This window comes from Corapipo altera, unplaced genomic scaffold, assembly GCF_003945725.1.
Source record: "Corapipo altera isolate COAL_440 unplaced genomic scaffold, ASM394572v1 23, whole genome shotgun sequence".
Taxonomy (NCBI): Eukaryota; Metazoa; Chordata; class Aves; order Passeriformes; family Pipridae; genus Corapipo; species Corapipo altera.
Window position 1 is genome coordinate 6,992,654 of NW_020884878.1, and position 20,654 is coordinate 7,013,307.

General features: G+C 39.8%; 1 protein-coding gene across 6 annotated transcripts in view; it reads left to right on the forward strand.

The window, feature by feature from the left end:
* The window catches only part of BEGAIN (brain enriched guanylate kinase associated), a 161,388-nt gene that overhangs the window by 130,836 nt on the left and 9,898 nt on the right, over positions 1 to 20,654 (forward strand). The window lies entirely within an intron of this gene.

Below are 20,654 nucleotides of genomic sequence, written 5' to 3' on the forward strand. Positions count from 1 at the left end.
GAATCTCAGACTGATCAGTCCCTCTGGACTCCAATACAGAACAATAATATCCAGATCAAAAGCATCTTGATTAAATAACCTAATTAAAAGGTACACACAACTAGTGTTGTAGAAGATTTTTTTCCTCCTGTGAGGATGAAAAAAATCTCCAAAGTTACCTTATTTTCAAAATTAAGGGTAAACATTTGCTTCCAGTGACATGTTTATGACCTATTAATTAGTTCCTACAAGGATAGCTGAAATCCCAACCCTGCTTTAACACGGTTCAAGGAGATAAAATTACCTTCAGCCAAACATCCCGAGACATAAACTGCAAGAGAAATCAAACACAACTCACTAGAGTTTGACTGGGTGATCAAATACAAATCTCCAAGGTGCCATCTTTAATGTCAGTGGAGAGGAGGGGAGGGAGAGAGAAAAGAAGGAGAGAGAGAAAGAGCACGCAAGCGAACACACCAGAGCAATTAAACTGTCAACCAAATGAGCTGTCAACCAAGGTCCATAGCCCATGGTTTATTTTAAATGAGCACATACGTCTGCTGTATGTCACCAGGAAGCATGAGTCTGCTCCAGGCCTTACCTGTACAGGAGGATTTTTAGCTCAAGTCTTGAGTTTTAAAGATCCTCTGTTCAGTCTCTGGTGTATTAGGACCGACACAGATGCCTGAGGAATGGGCCTAATAGGGTAAGAAATTGCAAGAAAAAATAGAGCTGAGATAGTCACTTGCTGTGGATAGCACTGTTGACCTAAAAAGTGAATCCTTACATTTTCTAACTTCTTTTGCTGTTACACACCTCATAATTTCAATACAATTAGTTTAATCTAGTTGAAAGTCACACAGTTGAATAACAGAACACAAGTTCATTTCTTTTCTTCCTTATTTGCTACTAATTTTTATCAGAATATCTGTTGAAGATGCTTTCCACAGAAAGCACAGAGTGCAATTAAAGAAGGTTGCTGAGTCACTACAATGGCACAGAGAAGGTCCATGCAGCTGTAAGTGGGATATGGTTCACACTAAGAAAAGGCAGTTTGCGAATCTCAACTAGTATTAACTTGAGGAAACACTCAAATGGTTGTCATTAAGGAATTAATGTATAGAAAAACACTCTTCTCTCTTTTGAGAGATACCTTAGAGACAGAGTAGTGTCAGATTTGTTATGGGTAGATCTGACTTTGGATTTTACAGTGGAATTCAGAGAAATTGAGAAGATATTTATCTGGACTGACAGAATTCAGAGACATTAGGAGGACTATTTAACTGGACTAAAGATTTCAGGAATCTGGAATGTGAAAAAGGTCTGAAAGCTCTTGAAATCAAAGATACAGGATTACGCACTGTTAATCAGAAGGAAAATTTGTATAGAGCAGTTCTGAGATTCACTGAATGAGTGAATATTCCTCACAGGTAATATTTTGAATAAACAGAGTATCTGAGAGGCTTGGAAGGAGACTCTTGTATGCCATAAAGCATAGAAATAAATTTAAAATTGCCAAAACTCAAGGTAAGATAGATTACACAAGGGAAAGCAAAACATATAGCAAAAGGAACTTTGTCTGTGTAAACAGTAGGACAAGAATAAAAGAAGTTGTTTTAAGGAGAGTGAAGAAATAGATGTTCAGGATAGCTCAAAAAGAAGTGAAGCAGACACTAATTTGGAACAAAGCAAAAAGAATAACTGATACAAATGAAGATACAAACCAGAAAATTACTACATGGAAGCAGGATATAATCATGCTAAGAGAAAAGGCAGTTGAACCATTGTCATTCTAGAAACCAAAGATGCAGTTTTATGATCAGAGAAAGCAAGTATAAGGCCTTCCTACAAGCAGTGATCACTTGTCCTACATCAGTTCCAACAATTGTGCTGTTGTGGCAGGAAATGGGAAGCATAGGAGAGAATGGATGCCCCTGGCTCATGGGACAAACATGAAACTTTGCAGTGTACTCTACAAGGCATGTACTGCACATCTTTGGCCACACTCAACCCTCTGAACCAAGTAACCAAATTTTAGGAACTTGAAATTCCCCTGTTCCTTCTATAGTCAACAGGAAATAGAATCAATCTTTTGGAGCAACTGGTTGTGTTACTCCACTGACTACATGAGCAGCAAAAGCACTGTGCTTGTGCTTCCACAGTTTGCTCAGATAAGTGCCCACCCATAGGCAGGGCAAAGCTATGCCCTCAAACTCATGAAAAAAAAAAAATGTTATAAATGGGGGATCACCCACTGGAGGTGCCAGAAAGCAATAAAATACTGGCTTCATTAGTCAATCATAGCTGGAAAAGTCATTAGGTTTCAGATGTCCCTTGTGAGACATTTTTAGAGAACAAGACCATGATGAGGCCATCTGGAATACAATATGCAGTCCAGGGCATCCAGATGTAAGAAAGATTGATTCAGTCTGTAACAGAACTACAATAATCAAGGAAATGAAAAATTTATCTTCTGAAATGAGATTAAAAGATGCTGGCTTGTTTAGCCTAAGAGAATAAAGGTTGTTGGGATTCTGACTGCTTTCTATAAACTCATCAGTCTAAGTTCATATAAACTTAGCAGAGACTAAAAGCTATTTAAACTAAAAGACACTGCTGCTACAATAACAAATGGATAGACATTAGCCTTTAATAAATTTAGCCTGAGTATTAGACAAAGGTTGCAAATTCCCAGAGGACTAGAACAACTTTTATTAGGGGGAGCTCCAACGCTTAGTTGTTAAAGTGTGATCAGTTTACAGTCAGGATTTACAGCCCAGCTGCCTGCAAAGCAAGAAGTGAGACTCATTAACTCATGGGTTCCTCTCTAGTCCAATGCACCTTTGGCCTCAAGCATTTCTGTTTGTGAACTGAGCATTTTCTCAGCATTGTTTTGTAATCAATGCATTTACATGTGTAGTGCCAGACTTTCAAAGACCTTTGTGCCTCACAGAGACAAAGGCCAGATTTTTGGTTCTGCAGACACAGGGTTTCTCTCTTTGGATACACAAACTTGGGTGTGTTGACTCGGTAGCAGATGATGACTTTTCTTTCACATCATATACTCTTTCAGGGACCATATTCTGTGCCAGAAGTGAAAATAAAAGTCTGCTGAAGACTTACAAAAAAATAATCTAAGCTAGAGGAAAGAAGCCTTTTTTTTCCTTGATATTTCACAGAAGTCAGGGAGTCGGTTGAGCTAGCTGGCTGCAGGCAGAGTCTGGCTAAGGCAAAAGTGACAGGGGCTGGTTGTTTGCAAAGAGGAGGTAGTGGGGGGAGAAATAGAACACAAAAACTAATTTCCCCTCTTCTGAGTACCACCATGTAACCACACTTCTGGGTAAGCATCAGCATCTCTGAAACAACACCTCCTGTGCAAGGCAGCAGTCCCTACCCATCACTCTTGAGCATTGTTCATACAAAATGTGTATACATTAGCTAACATATTAGAAACCTACCAGATTTTCCAGCAGCTGAAGAGGCTTGAGGATTCTCTGTCTTTGGGAAGAGTCGTCTTTTAAGGAAGAATTCAAAAGAATGATGCAGATGTAGCACTATGAATCCTAAAGGATTGCCCTAGCAAACAAAACCAGGCTGCTTTCTACTAGAACACAGGGTCTGGCTCAGGTATGCTTAGGTGGTTGAAGCCTGCAGTGAACCCACTGACACTGGGATCTCTTCATTTTTCTTTTCTGCATGAAATTTGGCTCTTTACCAGGGTCTCAATCCATGAATAAATTTCCCAGGCACTACTGCAATACTAAAGAATGCAATAACATCACAGCAGTGAATTTCTATTCATTTTAATGAGTGATCATCCTTGCAGTGCTTGTATATGCCATAACACCATATGGTACCTGCTTTTTTTCTTCCAGTATTACTGTCATAATTGACATTATTTTTAATTTTTTCTTAAAGGGTAAAATACATTTTTTTTTTTCCTGATCTCAATGTAAGAGCATTAATTAGATCCTCTGCACTCTCAGGCCATTCATTTTCCAAATTTAATCACTAATGTTGCTTTGAGCTCAACCTGAGGGAGCAGAAGCACATTCAGTACTTGCTAACCCTTGGTTTTTCCATAGTTAAAAATAACAGAGCAACATGACTTTCAGGATCCTGTCACAAGTTAATACACAGAGTTACTTAGAGTAACTTTGAGAATGGGACCTGTTAGTAAACATCATCACGAAATACTGTTGCACGCAGTTGGGGAGCTGAAAAATGAACACATTTTTTATTCTGATTCTCTTTACAGTTCTGGCTCTTATCCAGCAGTTCTTCCCAGTAGTCAGGAGGTGGCATCCCCTGAAATCATTACAGAAATAACCAATCATATTTTTTCCCCACTTTTAGGAGAATTTTAGAGAATCTCTTTTAAAGGAGAATTGCCTTTAAAAATGTGATTTGGAAGAGGAGAGAAATCAACATCAGTGTTATGAAAAGGTTTGGGCTGGAGGGATTTTACTCACACACACGCACACACATTTTACTCTTTAATTTGGAAATTCCTGTTCATCCTCAAAACAAGAAGTATGATGATAAAATGGTTCTCTCATCAAATCTGTTCTGACACTTTAATATATGCCTATGAGATTATTGATTTTTAATCCTCTTTTGAGAGAAATGTGGTGCCTCTCATTCATGTTATAATCACAGAGTAATGCTTTTCAGTTTTAAGCCTGGAATGCAAATTCTATTTTAAAACTCTGATTTGTCCATTGCATTTTAAAATACAGATGAGAGCTTTTATAGTGATAATTTGAAGAAAATCTTTTAGCAACACAGTAATAATGGAAAATGAAGCTAAGAGACAATCCCTTAACATTTCAAAATGTTCAGGCCACTTTATTTAAGCAACACTACAATAATTAAAAAATAAATACACATCTATACTAGTTGATCTTTAAGGTCCCTTCCAATCTAGGTATTTCTACGATATTACAGAGATGTAGAAGTTGTTGAAGTAGTATGAGATGCGAAGTTTCTGCTCAGTTATTTAATACTTGGAGCTTGAAGGTAAGCCATAACTTATGCATCTGCATCACATAATCACTAAAACACTGATCTGAGACATAATATAGTGCTCTGTCTTGGCATACAGTTTAAACACTTGCAAGATTTTGGTTCCATCTCTTCCTTCCTATTTACAGAGCACTTGAGCATCTTAACCTGCTGTTCTGATGCTGCTCCACATCTTCCAGACAATCCTCTAGCACAGAGTTTAGATGTTCTTGAAAGGTCTTTTCTTAGACTAGAAACACAAATAAGATTCCAGCTTTCATTCTCCAAAATTAGAAAGAAGTCACCATCAGTTCTACTGTATATTTAAAATACTGCTAGAGACAGCTGCAAAGGTGGATGGAGATGAATGCATAAGGCATAAGTCTCTTAGTAGGACTGTTTCCAATGATTGCAATTAGAATTAAGAATTTGTAAAAACATGCCAGTGAAAGAGTGGTATAGATTGCAGTCACATAGCAGCAGACTGATATCAGAGGACTCTTTAAATAATGCACATAGAAGCTGAGTCACCCGTAGTAGGAACATTTTAGGCTGTGCATAATTCAGAAGTTTTTATTCCTATAAAGAATACATTAAGGTTTTCAATTCCATACTTCTAACATGTCCATGGTCACTTGACAGTGACAAACAGTGACAATTAACATGTTGTACAGTTTAAAGATCTCACTGTTTGACTTTCATTTTTCATTTTCATTTCTTCTATAGCTCTCACACTCCCATTCACCCTCATGACAATAACCTGGCTGTAGGTCCCATTCGATGGCAGCCTTTCTTCTCTCTGAGGCTGACACAAGGTGAACCCTGAGAAGGATTCCCCAGGGAAGACTGGACAGACTCATATGGCCATTCAGAGCAGACCACCACAGCTCAAAGATTTCACAAGATGCCAAACCCAAGGACAAGCTGCTCTTATAATCTCCTACAGCCCCATGGAGCAGTGAGATGCCTCTAGGATGGTTTTTACTGTACCAGGACACACAGAGGATATGTACAGACTCAGCCTTCTTCAGCTAGGCAATAATCACCTCATGAAGTGCCAGCCAGCTTTCTGCAGGTTCTTCAGGCAGTTACTCAAAATAGAAAATAATATGTATTCTTCAAACACAGGAATTGCTGACTGAAATGTTTATGGCATGAGCTAGATGGATCAGATGAGTGATCACAGTGGTCTTCTTGCTGGTAGAGAAAACCTATTAAAAAAACAAGCTGTTTTGACTGGGTTGGCTAAATTTTTTATGAATGCCTGGATTTTCACACAAGACAAATCCAGAGAACCTAAAATCTGCCATGGCACCTCATGCCAGCTCTTAAGTTGCACTCTTGTTAGCTATCAAATAGCAATTAGGACATTGCTTAGAATCAACCTCCTGTATCTAATCTGCTCAAAAACATGGAATTTGAAATCATGCCAGAGTGGTAGGAAGTGTTTCTGTAGCTTCCATTAGTGCCTAGTTTTATCACCAAAAGCAGCTAGCACAGGCTGTGATGAGGTTTAAATCTTCCATTGCCTGCAATGAAAGGGGTATTTTTAATACCTATGTGTATTAAATTATGCTTTAACATATTTTAAAATATCTACATTAAGTTATTTTACCTACAGATATAAAAGACAAATTGAGAGAGAATCAAACTTTAGTTTTGCTGATGACTTCAAGCATTTACTGGAGCTAGATTCTGGAGCACACCAAGACTTTTCCCTACCACAGCAGGTTATAGAAGGGGATTTTGAAAAGTTTCAATTCAGAATGTACTGTCCTCCTTACCTCTAAAAACAACTCCTATCACTTCTGATGAAACTTGAGACTAGTGCAGAGGCATCCAACAATTCCTTTCTAGCTGTCAGGTTGCCTGAAGGTTGGTATCTACCTTGTCTCAAATATGCTCATGGATGAGGACAGTATTCATTCTCATATTTTGGAGTGGTAGAAGAGAAAGGATGTTTGTCAAGATTCAAAGCTAGAGCTAAAAATTAGGATAAGCAAACCCTTTTAACAAGCAGAGATTTTGTCCAAAGCCTTGACACAAGTTTCTTATCACTAATGAGAATCAACACAACTCTTCAGTGTCCATCCACATAAGCACATTTCTCTCACTAAACAGACCTCAGTAGCTGAAAAACAAATTATATTGCTACTCTTCAAGTATACAATGTTATGACAGTAAACATTAGAAGAGGACAAGTAAATTAGATGACAATTCTGAAGACAACTATATATGAAATGTACTACATTGTGTGGAGGATAAATTCAAACAGAACAATGCGGAAATACAAGGAAAACAAAAGCAAATAATCCAAGTCATAAACAAAAGTCGTAAACCAAATACTGAGGACAAAGTCAGACTAATTAGATTATAAGTTTCACTGAATTTAAAACTATGTTCACAGAAATACTTTTGAACAACAGTGACATGCAAAGAATCAGAAGACAATTTACAGGATGAGAAGGATATGGACTTTTCTAGAGTGGTGCCTTTGGGTCTGGCCTCCAACCTTCAATTTTTTGGGGTCTATTCTCTGTCATTCCATCCCAAACTATGATTAAAAAGAGTCCCCCTGAAGCTCCTTCCTAAGATCAAAGCCCTGAGGATTAACCAATATGTTCTCAAGCATGAATCCATTCTTTTTCCTTCCTTTTCTGACAGGTTTGGCAACCTAATATCCTGCCCATGTTTTCCATAAACCTGTAAAGCTGTAGTCTTTACAGTGAGAGAGGACTTGGTTATGGCATTTAAATCTCATTTTCTTAATGGCAGAGAGCAGTTTACCTACCACACTCTGAGGGTTTTTTGTATTCTCTTGGCAGGAGGGAATTAGCTGTCAAATGAATTCAGTGTCTATGACTGAAGGACCATCCCTTAAAGTAAAGGAGAAAAAAAAACAAATTAGCAAAGGAGTGAATTACAAATAATTCATTTTAATATTGTGTGTTTAGCAGGAAGTTTTGTGGTTGAGTGTGGTTTGGGGGTTCAAGTTTTGGTTTTTTCTGTTTCCCAGAGAGCTGTGTTTGAAAGTAAATTAATTACTTACAACTTTCAGAGCAATGTCATTCAACAGACAGTACAGTTAAGAAAAAACGTCAAGGGTGCCAAGGTTAGAGTAAAAAGTTCATTAAAGACAGTTTCCATTTCTGATGCTTTGGAGAAGAATTTTTCAAAATCCCCCTGTGCAGCATGCAGAGATATACTAAATGCTTCTGCTGTTGAGTTACCTGAAATCTCAGGGACAATCATGCTGGGCAAAGTCCCCCTATCTTGACCCTGTGGCTCTGTGTTGTCCAAATGTGCAGCAGCTCCTTCCTGACTATACAGTGACTGTAATGTGTTTCTTGCATCAGCTTTGCAAAGCCACTATCGTAGGCTGCCCTTGCTGGGAAATGTCTCCTTCTGACCCAGCTGGGCTGTTTCATGGCACTTCAAGCACTCGTCTTGACACATGGGCCAGAAAACAGATGAGCATCTTTCCCTTTTCACCTGACTGCCCCTAGCAGGAGGTAGAGCTCTTGTGCCACACTTTGCTTTAAGCTAGAACATTTTTTTTTTACTACTGATTGCAATCCAACTTCCAAATTCAATGGAAACTACAGACAATGTTGAGCAATATGTCTTAGGGATATAGCAAAAATACTTTTTATAAAAAACAGCATCCTACATAAATTTCCACCTTACATTCCTAAAAGAGCCAGCTGAACAGATTTCCAGCTTCCTACTCCAAGCTTAATTAAAAATATGTCCTAATGCATTAAGCTGCTGTTCATTTTAAATAAGACTCTGAGTGCAGGGATAATTCTGAAAGGTCAAAAAAAAATGCTTATCTGTACCAAAATCCAAGAAGTCAAGTATAGAATGGGACAAATAGAAGTTGTCCAAAATGCAAAGTCATTGTTTATGTTGTTCGGCTACTGGAAAACTAAATCACAGGGTTATAAATAATGGAAGCCAACACATTTTTACGAAAAAATGTTAAATAAATTTCTTTTGCAAAAGCAATTGAGTAGATATATTTGGACAGTATTTTGGACAAGTACCACTTCACAGGATTGCTATTACAAAACAAACATGATATAGTATCAGGAGCAGTTAGTAGATGGGTTGTGAGGTTACTAAAAGTCACCTCAAAAAGTAGCAGGCACTGGGATATTTACATTATAAAAGAGTCTGTTCAGGAGGCTGGATCAGAACAGCTCAGTGATTGGTACGGGTCTCAGCATTAACTAATGTTTTCAAAAGTGCCCTAAAAGTAAACGTTAAAATTATTGCTCATAAAATGAGATAAAAAAAAGTTTAGCAATGTTGTTAAATATTGATGAGTAGATCAATCAGAATGACCAGTGTCATAAGCTGTTCCTACTCAGTCAAAATATGTTTTCCCCCAGACATATAAAAAAATAAAATCTATTAAGGTGCTTTGCAGACCATATTGCAAAATTGGGAGAGGGAATGTAGAGGGAGTGGGTTGTACTCTGGAAAGCAGAAACTCAGGAAAGGTCACTGACTCTGAAAATCAGACTGGTTGAACAACTCCACATGAGCTCCCAGCAGCAAGCCATGACAAAGATGACAAAAGTAGTATTTGTATAACCATGGGGAAAGTGAATAGAGTAGAATGATGATTTTGCCACAGTTTCAGATAAGAGAAAATCCAGTTTGAAGACAGTGGCGGAAGTTCTGATATTTACCATTTTTGAAAGGGTGGGAAAATCATTCAAGCTGCCTGAAAACTGAAAAGATTGAGAAGTAAAGAAGTTGCCTCAGCAAGAGACTTAAGTAGCTCACATTTAGTGCAGTGAAGAAAGACAACCGACTCATATAAACACCTCCACAGGGAGAAAATGCTAAATATCAGACAATATTTTGCCTTTTTAATCAGGCGAAACAAGAACTACTTGCTCAGGATCCAGACCTGCTCAAATGTGGAGAGATGTTTGCAAATGCAGAGGCATAGAGCTCCTGTTACCCAGGGAAATAGTGTATTCTCCATTTGTTGAGGTTTTCCCATCAAAACTGTCAACAGGTCATTTCCAATCAACTTACTGAAAATCTGTCTCAGCTAAATTCACATTAGTTGCAAAATCTCTTCATGCTGCTCTTCCCTGGGGACAGTTAGAGACCCAGAAAAGTGAGCTTCCCATGAATTACAAGATTTATGTCTTGGGAGATATGGATTCAGTCCCTGCCTCTGCCAAACATGATTTGTATGTCATTGAGATAGTTACTTAAAGTAAGCTTCCTTTTACCTGCTTTTAGGTATCTAAAGACTAAATGTCTGTTTAGCATGTATATATCTGAAGCATTTTTATCCTCAGCATCTCTGTCAGTCAGTGCAGACAAGCCAGCACCATTGGAGAGTTGTTCCTCCAACAGTTCTCAAAAGAAAAAAAAAATCACCAGACAGTGAGAAATATCATACTCTGAAGAAATCTCTATGCTGATTAAAGGAAGGCGGGAAGGTGACAGGTTTAGACTTGGACAATGACACCCTAGACATATAAATAAGGGAATGTTTGCCTTAGCCTCTACTCAAGAGGATATTAACATTTCTAAGGTGCTGTGAAAATAATACCTTAGAGATTTAATATTATTAGGAAATACATAAATAGTTATAATAAATGGAGTCAAGAAATCACAGTGTTCAAATTTTTGCAAGGCTCCAGGGTGAAAGAAAACTGAATCTTGAGGTGGCAATGGAAAATATTTAGACAGTGAGCCAAATCTCTGAATGCCATGGAGAAATATTGAGGGTATTGGATCCATGCACAGTATCCTTAATGGCAAAAATAGCTTGAAATATCTCTTCCCCAAACAAAGGAACCCATTTTAAAGTGTTATTTTTCTTCAGCCTGGCTTTCAGGATAACAACAAAGTTGTGCCAGCACAGCTGATGGGGCCATGAACTTCTGTGTGGCAACAAAGGCCTTTTCAACCAGATTCACAACTGGAAAAAAAAGGATTATGGAGTATAATATAACACAGAATAGTTAAGGAGGCAAATGACCTTCCAGCATAGCTCTGAAATGCCATAGAGGACAGAAGTGCTGATTCAAGACTGTTGATTGTATGGCATGGAAGAAAGGTTGCGACATTTCTCTTCACCAAAAGAGTCTCTCCCACCTACACAAACTCTGGAGGCAACAGCTAGAGTGACCACCCTGAATACCAACACAAGGAACATACAGCAGTGAGGTTCCGATCTGCTTGTTCATAAAAATATGTCTGTCTTTTATTTTCTTTGTATCTGATCCCAGCAGTCAGATGGGAAGGAAGTGTTGCAGTTCCCTTATAGTAAAACTTTATCAGTGCATTGAGTGATCCATTGGACCAGGAGAGTTTACTCTTCAAACACTCACGAGCAGAAACAGTGGCCCTATTATGAGGATCAAATGTGACTCTATCTAGCAAAGCTTCATGGGACCACAACCGTGCAGCAAACGTCACTCCAGCTCTCTAGCACACTCCTGCCTGTCCCTCCCCCCAGGGTTTCTCAGCAATTCCAAAGAGCCACAATTAAATTCATACAAAAAAGAACTAAAACAACAACCCCCCCAAACCACATTAGGAGACAGAGAAGACTTAAATAATGTACTAGCAAAATCTTCTCTTTGTTCAAGCAATTTGCATAATGACTCTTCACTTTTTGACACTTTTTCTGCACTAGTTATTTAATGTAGTCATTATATTTGGTTATGGTAGTTTGAATTGGGATGCTGCCAAAAAGATACCATTTAGCAGGGTCTGAGGGGTTGGATATTCGAACAGAGCATTTTACTTTAATGAATTTCCCCTGCTTTGCCTTAAAAAGAGCTTATACGGATTTTCTCAAAATGTTCTCAAGGATCTGGGGTTGATTGGGGTGGGGGAAAACACCCAACTTTAATACCTTTACCCAACACGAGATTTTACAAAGTAAATAGCAGAGATATATTTTAATAAAAAAGGAGAGACTAATTCAGATAGAAAAGACACAAGTACATTATGTTTATTCCCCTGTACTATACTTACAATTTTTCAGCCAGTTTACCAAATCTTTCCAATCAGTATCCCAATTGACATTTCAACGTACATTAAACAGATATAAGAGATTAGAAAAAAATATAAAGGCATACGCACATTGGTCGTGGACACGTTTACAAAGATCAAATTCAACAAGAGGAAGAGCCCAAGATGTGGTCTGGGATAGTCAGGAGACAGAAGCCTACAGCAGAACAATAATGCAACAATAATCCTAATGGCAGGTTTGCCATCATGACAAGCTCTGTAGCAAGAGCAGACCTGCTGGGACAGGCCTGAAAGAACAGATTTTATGCTCTCAAGTGCAAGGATAAACCCAGCAAGGAAAAGCCAGCCTTGCCACAGGAGTGTGATACATCAGAGAAAACTTTTCTGAGAGAGAAGTATCTTAGCTCCCAAGAGAGCATTCAGCTGAATAGTTATTTTAGTTGTAGGGGGAAAGGGAGGGGAATTTAAATTTTCTTCTACCCAACTAATTATTAAAAGAAAATGTCAAAAGGCAACAGGAAATGTGAATTTCAAAATTCCTAGAGTGGAGCAAAATATTAAAGAGTAAAGTACTGTAAATAATCTAGCCTTTACTTTTTTTATTTGGTTAGGAAATTATCCTTGCTTAGGTAGTTGACTCTAACTAGAATTCACTTGCATATTAAATTAATCTGCAATTAATATGAATTAATTTAATATTTCAAAGTTCAGAATTCCAAATTTTTCTTCCTAGACCATTTTACTTTTTCACTCAGAGAAATTAATGCCACTTTCTCTTCCCAGCCCATCTAAGTAGTCCATTTAAGTAATATCCTGTTTCCAGTAATTTCTCCATTTCCACAGAAGAACCTGTGTGCCTCGAAAGTTTGAGCATCAGGCAATCAGTCATTAGAGTGACGGCTTCAAGCTGCAAGGCTGATAAGCCTACCTTGTGTGGCCTGCAGCAGTGGTACCTCCTTTCTACCCATTGAGATAACCTTTTTCTTTTTGCAAAACATTTTGCTCCTTACCAGTAGCTCAACTGAGGTCTCTGTTCCTTCCCTTTCACTATAGCCACATAATTCTTCTAAATTATTTTTATGAACTCCTAGGAAGAATTACAGAGTAAAAAAAAATTAAGCTATGGGCAAGGACAGACAATACAGTCTCTTCTAAACCAACCCGAGGGTCATACATCTGTCACTTCCTTTTATCCCATGTGTTCATCATAAGAAAGGCTTGTCACATTGGAATAATGTCCTTGCCACTTTCTTCTTTGTGTGGAAGAACTCCAACATGACATAGATTTTTGCAGTAGGTTCGGCCTAAGGCAAAAGACACATGAATAACATATTTTCTCTGACCTGCCCAGAAAAGTGAGCATTTTCAATTCCTTAGTGCCATACATTTGTCTCTAAAGAATGCAGCCTTGCCTGCAACCTTGGCAGCTCAGTAACAAAAAATCACTTTAAATAAATATCTAATATACTGTAGAATAAATATAATGAATTAGTCATTGTTCCTTACCATAATGTAGCAGCATTCCTGAAAGCCAGGCTCTATTAGCATTTTGAAGAGGTATTGAGACAAGGATGGGTGTCCTGGGGATTACTGCAGTCGGAAGCAAAGATGAGACAGTGGTACATTATGAAGTGCAATCAGGATGCTGCCACAGCCTCTGCATACACCCCTACACATTCCCGCAGTTTTATTTGTAACTTGACAAAGAATTACCTAATAAATTAGCTAAACATTTGGCTCTTTTCCTCTATTTGCTTTTAAAGATGCACATTCGTAAATAAACTTGTGAGTTCAGTGAGTCTTTAAGTGAATAGCTCCTTTGGATACTCATTTTACACTTAAACCAAAATAAAATAGCTATGCAAAGAAGCAAAACTAAAAATGTAATATGTATTAAATGGTGCTCTCAAGCAATGATCAGTACCAAATCCTGCACTTCAAAGATTATGTCGTGAACTGGTATTCATGGATACAGTTTTATTATTAAGTGAAAAGTCTTTCATTATTCTTACTTGTTCTTTTCATCTTGTCAGTTCACTGTTTTTATGACAGTTTCTGCCCATGGGTGTAAGTGAGTGTGAGTAGGGGATATCCACAGCTTGGCTCTTAACTGGCAGATAAACTCACACAGCTCCGAAGCTCCATAAACAGGCACAAATACAAACGTGTCATCTGCCATAATACCATGAAGATCCGCAGAGCGAAAACTAACAGATGGTAATACTTAAAATCAGGAAGTACTGTATAGAATACCCAGTAATACCTGCAAATCTAAACCATATTTTGCTTTTTTATGAGCCAACTGATAAAATAATTTATGCATATGGTGTAGAGAGAAGTACTGTAAATACAGCAGCTGTTAACTTTGAGAGTTACAACAGAAAAAAAGTTTGATTTCCACCACAACATTTCTTATTCTTGTTTTCTCGACATTGTTGGATATGCCCCTGGCCTAGACATACCTACCACTACATACATTTCTATTAAAGACTCAAGCTCAGAGGTCCTTCGGTTCAAACACTGTGCCTTGCTCAGATAAGACCACGACATACCTAGATAAGTGAACTTATACCATATTCAAGGCATACTGGTTGTCTATTTTATTATAACCTAGAGATGTATTAATTATATATTAAATCATCTTTGCATAACAGTAGAAGCATTTACTTATATGGCAAATGCCAGTATTTGCTAATAACAGAAATTTAAACTACCATATGTCATAACAACCCCAGTTATCACAGCAGTCAAGTGAGATATGGTAGCCATACATTTTCACAGAACTCACGGAAGTATGGAATGATTGAGGTTTGAAGGGATATCTGGATGCCATCTGGTTCAAACCTCCTGCTCAAACACCTAGAGCAGGTTGTCCAGGAGTCTGTCCAGATAGTTTTTAAATATTTCCAAGGATGGAAGCTCTACAACCTCTCTGGGAAACCTTTTTCAGTGCTCAATCACCGTCATAGTAAAAGAGTTTCCTGATGTTCAGATGACACGGCTTGTGTATCATGTGTTGTGACACTTATATTGTGCCCATTGCTTCTTTTCCTGTCACTGGGCACCACTGAAAAGAGCCTGGCTCTGTCCTCTTTGTAACCTCCCTTCAGATATTTATCCACATTTGATGAGATCCCACCCAAGCCTTGTCATCTCCAGACTAAACAGTCCCAGCTCTCTCAGTCACTCCTTATAACAGAGATGCTCCAAACCCTTAATCATCTTCTTGGCCATTTCTTAGACTCTCTCTCCAGTATGTCCATAACTTGTACTGAGGATCCTGAACTGATCCTTACCTTTGGCCTTCTTTGCAGCAAGGAGACACGTTGATGGCTCATGTTCAACTTGGTTTCCACCAGGACCTCCCAATCCTTTTCTGAAAAGCTGCAATGTGTGACGGGTGGCCCCCAGTATACATGGGTGCCTGGGGTTATTCCTCCTGCAGTGCAGGATTTGATACTTCTATTTGTTGCACTTCATAAAGTTCCTGTCAGCCCATTTCTCCAGGCGGTCGAGGTCCCTGTGGAGTACAGTTCAACCCTCTTCTGCACTAACCACTCCTCCCCATTTTATGTCATCTGCAACTGCTCTGTTTTGTCCTTCATAAGATGATTTCAATGAGATTATAAAATACCATTATAAAATACACAGACTTTGCTTTGAAAGTATATCCCCATAGCACTTGTTTGCTGACTACGATCCACAGAACAACAGTAAATCCACTGCAGTTGCTTAGCAGATACCTTGAAGCATGTGCAATGAAAAGATCATGACTGCTGGTCTGTGAGAAAAGTACTGAGTTAACAGTGTTACACTGCTCCAAAGAAGTGGGGAATTTCTCCTACAGAAGTGTTGTGTTCCTCCTAGACAAGCAGAGTAGTAAAGAAAAAAGGGAGAAAAGTTCTACCTCCATTCCTCATCCAAAAACATTGCTGTAAACCTCTCTCCAGGCATTCAGGATGGGATAGCAGTGTCTCTTTGGTGGTATTTGTAACAGAAAAAGTCTCTCTCTTTCTGTCTGTCATTTGGGCATTAATTAATAAGAGAGATTTCCAAAGGAGTAGGGCTGGCCACTAATGCCTTGATAGTCAATACCACCATTACATTATTGTCACTGTAGCATTGAAATTCTACCAATTGAAATGTTCCTTACAGGAATATCAAGAACAGATTTACTTTGCCACGTTTTAAAAGGCTGACATTTCCACAGACCCGCCCTTCTCATTTGCAAATTTGAGACTGATTTCAAAAGGTCTGTCTCAGAGCTCCCACAGCACAGCAGACATGACAGTAACCAGCTAAGTCTTGACTAATAGGCTGACATTGCTTTATGGTAGGACACTGTAGTGGGTTTCTGTGGCTGGGTTTTGGTACTGGGGGGGGGGAGGGGGTACAGGGGTGGCTTCTGTTAGAAGCTACTAGAAGCTTCCCCTGTCCTGTGGAGCCAATGCCAGCCGGCTCCAGGACAGGCTTCAAGGCCAAGCCAATCAGGAGTAACAGTAACGCCTCTGTGATAACCTGTTTAAGAACAGAAGGTTGTGGTGCAGAAAGAATTCCAGCCAGGGAAGAGCAGAGTGAGAACATGGGAACAACAAAGCAGACTCCAAGGTCAGTGCAGAAGGAAGGGGAGGAGGTGCTCCAGGCACCAGAGCTGTGGCCCCTGCAGCCCCTGGTGCAGACCATGGTGGAGCAGCTGTGCCCCTGCAGCCCATGGAGGACCATCGGGGTGCAGAGACCCACCTGCAGCCCATGGAGGAGCCCGTGCTGGAGCAGGTGAATGCATGAAGGAGGCTGTGACCCCATGGGAGGCCCAAGAGGGAGCAGGGTCCTGCCAGGGACCTGCAGCCCATGGAGAGGGAAGCCCACGCTGGAGCAGGTTTTTCCCAGGTAGGTCTTGTGGCCCCTGTGGGGGACCCACATCAGTACAGCTCATTCGTGAAAGACTGCACCCCATGGAGGAGTGACCCACGGGACAGCAGCTTGGGAAGAACTGCTGCCCGAGGGATGGACTCACGCTGGAGAGGTCCCTCAAGGACTGTCTCCCGTGGGAGGGACCCCACGGGAGCAGGGAAAGGACTCCTCTCTCTGAGCAGTAGCAGAAACAACAATTAACTGCAACCCACATTCCCCATCCCCCTGCACCACTGGGGGGAGGAGGGAGAACATGGAAGGAAGGAGGGGTGGGAGGAAGGTGTTTTTAAGATTATTTCTCACTCTTTGGCTCTTATCGTGTTAGTAATAAATTTAAGTACTATCCCCACTTTGAGTCTGTTTTGCCTGTGAAGGTAATCAGTAAGTGATTATCTCAGCTCATGAATCCTTAGCTGTTTTCTTTTCTCTCCTCTGTCCAGTTGCAGAGGGAGAGTGAGAGAGTGGCTTTAGTGGGTACCTGGCATCCAGCCAGGGTTAACCCACTAAAGACACCCTCCAGGTGCTGGAAAGCAATGAAGGGAACTGCAGCTTTACCAGAGAGACAGCCAACTTCTAGGCTGCTCCATTTCTTCTGAAGGACTAGAGTAGGAACCTTTGTGGATCCACAAGATCTTGCAAGAAAAGCAGATATTTTCATCCAGCTTTTGTTAGTTTTCAAAATACACTTACCTATTAATTATTTTGTGCTGTATCAACCTCCCAGAATTCTTTTTGCCCCACTTATATTACAGATTACAGATATAGGGACTACATGGCACCAAGCACTTTTGAAAGTGACACCTTATATTTTTATGGACATGTAAATATATGAGGGGTGTTGTCACTGTGATAGATACAAATTATTAAAAAAACCCTCAACGTTCTAGACAGAGATTATTATCACACAGTTGCTTTGTGAAGAGCAGATATTCAATTCCTTCCTCAGATCTGAGAAAGAAGCACTGACACCCATACTAAATCCAGGCTAGGAGGAAGGGCTCTGAGCACTTGGTCCCCCCAACATCAGTATCAGTGCTGTGACTGCTATAGTCACCCAGCAGTACAAATTTGATCTGACTCAGACGTGGGCACATGATTGCAGTTCTCTTGTGTTAGTCAGACACTACAGAGCTGTATTCTTGTTTGCTGGCTTTGTGTCAAGGGAGGAGGCAGGGGCAAGATGCACTGAGCTGACTCAACAAAGATTTCTGAACAAGGACCCACCAGCAGCTCAGCCCATGCAGTCTATAGCTATGGCATTTTGGAGTGGACTTCAGAAACCCTCAGCCCAGCTGCAAGCTGTTGGCATATCAATAACATCATTGACTTAATTTGCTCCTGAATTTTGAGATATAGGTTGTTAGCACCTGCAGAACAGAAAACTGTGCCAAAAGGAGAGAGGAGGGGTCATCAGCCTTCTGGAAGAGCAGGAGGACTGAGCATCTATAAGCTACCAAAAATAGAGGGATCTACCAAGAGTGGTTACAAGTAAAATAAGCATTTTTATTTGTAACTCACAATCATAGCATTGATATTGATTCCCGTGCTCCTTTCATTTCTCTCTGAGAGCTATATCTGACACTGAAAATATGATTGTTCAACTGCAACTGGAGGGTTCATAGTTGCAGTCCTCATAACCAGCAATCCTTTTAATGCAGTGACGTAGCACTGCCCTACTGTCTCTTCCAGATGCACTATTTTCCCCTAAGTGTGTCAGGATTAAGCCTCTGTCCTCTTGTTGCAACCACTGGACCACAATAACATCTGGCTGAAGCCCTGAGCCTTCAAAGATGGACACACAGTGTGTGGTCAATATGATAAAGGCTTTTAGTATTCTGTCCACCCTTAGGCTACCTCCTTTTGTCACAGTGAAACGGACTCTTTGCTCATGTCAAAAACACTAATTTCAAGAGAAAGATGTGAACATATACTGGTGGAGAAGACTGGGACTGGCCTTTTTTTCTCATTCCTCCTCCACCACAGCATGGCTAAAATGTTTATTACTTTGGTGTCCACCTGCTGACTTATAATAGTATAAATTTGGACTGAGCCGAATTTTACAGTTCCACAAATACAGAATGTTTTTTAAAGTCACACTTGGCCAGATGCAACATCTGGAACACAGTAGTCCAAAATTTATCATAACTGAAATAAAACGAAAGCATAATTTAGCCAGATTCAACATTACTCAATGCAGTGGAAAGTACTGTTAGCAAAGCCTGAATCTGCTGCCCTTTTATGAATTTTTCTCTGCTGAAGACTATAAATTCTTGATCAGATGTTCTTTCCTGAACTGTAAAATAGATCAAGTCAAGTTCAATCTGGCTAAGCAAGAGCAACACTTACTGAAATCAGAGAGATTTAGAGCAACAGGGTTCTACAAATCAGCTGTCCTAACACTCACAATTTGTCATACAAGAGCTGATAAAATCTTCAATACAAACGGTTATTTGGAAGATTAAATCCTTACCCTGTGGACATGGATCCTTCAAAAGCATTAAATTACTTGGAAAATTGAGGGGACACATTTTTCGCAGGTACTTATGTAGTCACTTGTCTACCTCATTACACAGCTAAATACCTTTGAAAATGTAATCTTCAGTCATACTCTCAAAGGAGATAGATTTTTAGGGGTGCACAGATGGCCAGGAGGTTTACAAGGTGCCTAGTTGTTTAGTTCACAGTAAAGTGGATGAGAGTTAAGGGTCTCATACAAACCCACGTCAACCTGCCTAAGAAACACAGCCCCTAAGATCGTGTGTCTTGTTAAAATCAGTAAGGTTGGACCTCTTGCAAGCTCTCAAAGCTACTCTTTGGCTTTCCATGAGGTGGTGCCCAGGCAGCCAGCAGGAGTTCCTGATCACTGGAAACAAGGAGGGGAGAGGTGTCAAGCCTGAACCATCTTCCAGACACAGCTGGACTGTCAGAACAGAGGTCTGGCAACAGCAGGGAACAGACAGTCCATAAAAACCTGACATTAAAATAGGCCAGTCCAGACCTTCACAGAGACACTTCAATCGTATCTGCACTGTTTTAAGCAAGCCATGGGTTTGCTTAGACCATTTGAGAAGGTGTTTTTCTTTAAATAGCAACTTAGGATGAGAGCTGCCACTTCCAATTTAATCACCGTTCTTTAATACAGCCTCATGCTTTGCAGCTGGATAATTAACCTTGATATGCATTTGGACTTCAAAACACACAATTCCCATTGCTGTCAATTAGCTGACAATGTCGGGTATGTGTTGACAGAAGATTTTTGTGTGACCCTGGCAATATGGCATTTGGGAAATTTCAGTCCTTCACAACTAACTCTAACAATTTTAGAATGGGGAGTGACATTCACAGAATCTCAGAATGGTTGAGGTTCTAAGGGACCATTGGAGGTCAATTAGTCCAACTTCCCCGCTCAAGGAGGGTCCCCTGGAGCACTTTATTCAGGATTGTATTATCTCCTGGGAAGGTGACTCCTCAACCTCTCTGGGCACCCTGTTCCAGTGCCAGCCACCCTCACGGTAAAGAATTTCTTCCTCATGTTCAGGTGAACTTCCTATATACCAGTTTTTGCCCTTTGCCTCTTGTCCGATTGCTCAGCACCACTGAGATCATGAATTTGTCACTGGGTTGAGTTCATTAAACAAAAGAGATGTACATTAGGGTTTACCCTACTTTCTGTTCTTATGGCAGTTAAGCTTTCTAAAAGATCCTCCAGAAAATTTTCAAACTTTCTTGTTATCCTGGTCTTATAC